Genomic DNA, 1512 nt, shown 5'->3' with positions numbered 1-1512 from the left:
TACCAGGCCAAGATTGGTAGTGGAAGTGAGAGTACGTCATATAATGGAGAACAGAATCATTAATTTAATTAAAGTTGAAGGTAAAGGCCATTTGCAAAAAAGGGTGAAGTCCTTACAAAATCAAAGATAAATAAAGACACTAGGAAAAGTACGGAGGTTAAATAGAACAGAGATAAATACAGAAATGGTGTCTTTATGTTGCTACTTTTAAAAAATTAAAAACACACATATATTTGTTACTTTTTTCTTTCTCTACACCCAAGTTAATGTGTTCACCTTCTGTTAGCTATCTTTCTCTCATGGGAGAGATATACCTTGGTCCTTGGCTTCACGCGAGAACGAATTCATGCCTAAACCTGGTTTGTGATCCAAGGGAGTTTATAGAGAATAGAAGTGGCACAATTGCATGGGACTGTGGCTCAGTCACTCAGACTACAGCCCAGCCATGCTGCACTGTGTCGGAGCTGCTGGGAGAGAGCCAGAGAGAAAACTTCTGGCCTTTTCAGGGCCCTGTTGGGAGGTGTGGTCGACGATTCTGGTCAACCCCATTGGCTGAATCAAATTCACCTGGTTTAGATGTGCCAATCCAGGTGTAACACCCTCCTGGGTATACCACCCCTTCCTTGCCAGGAGCTTCAACCTAACATTTACCCACTGAAGAGGTATGGACCCAAATGTTTGGGGTACTGGGTGGCAGCATCTCTAGCTGCTTCCTGCTGGCAAAAGGGAGGAAGTGGGGCTTTGGGCCCACACCCTTCCTACTCTGTTGGAAAGGGCTGTCCACTCAGGGACCACAATAGGTAAAGTTGGAGTGATCATCCTGAAGCTGGCACACTTGGTTCAGAGACCTTGGTAACCTGAGAACATGTGGAAAAAACAGACAAACAGGTGGATGTTTTAAGTGAGACAGGGATAAGGTTGTGAGATGGCAGTGCCCTTGGAGGTGGGTTAGTGTCACAGTTAGTTTAGACGAGAGGGAATCTTAGGACTGACAAGCATGAGTGTTTGTTCACAATAAACACAGGAATGGGATAAAAGCATTCACTGGCTTAAAGGCTGTGATGAGCCTGGGGTAGGCTTTCTGCGGAGCACTTATCTGTCCTGGAGTGGCAGTGAAACGCCCCCAACAACTCTCAGAGGTGCTGGTCTGTATCCTCCGCTTCTGAGCAATCTGGATGCAACAGCTTCCACGGTTTCACCCGAGGTTCCAGACCTGCCACAGCACTCCTGCTGCTTTTAACAACCAAAGTTTATCATCTACGGTCACAGGTTGCTAATGAGCCTGCCTCTCATCCTGAAGTCTTTTTAACATTGTTGGCTCAGTAAATGGACTGAATACATATGGTGAACGGATAGGACGCACACCTGTCCTGATTCTAGCACATGCAGTACCCCCTTGTTCTGTTTCGAATAAGGACTCAGCTTGTTCACAGTCTCCATGAAAGCAAAGGTCAGGCGCACCTTAGTCTGCAAGTAACATCCTTGTGTTAGAGTTCTCAGGTGGGAAATACC

Source organism: Echinops telfairi, unplaced genomic scaffold, assembly GCF_000313985.2.
Source record: "Echinops telfairi isolate 266 unplaced genomic scaffold, ASM31398v2 ScPeMD7_31;HRSCAF=116, whole genome shotgun sequence".
In the NCBI taxonomy this organism is placed as follows: domain Eukaryota; kingdom Metazoa; phylum Chordata; class Mammalia; order Afrosoricida; family Tenrecidae; genus Echinops; species Echinops telfairi.
Note: the sequence above shows the minus strand (reverse complement) of the source record.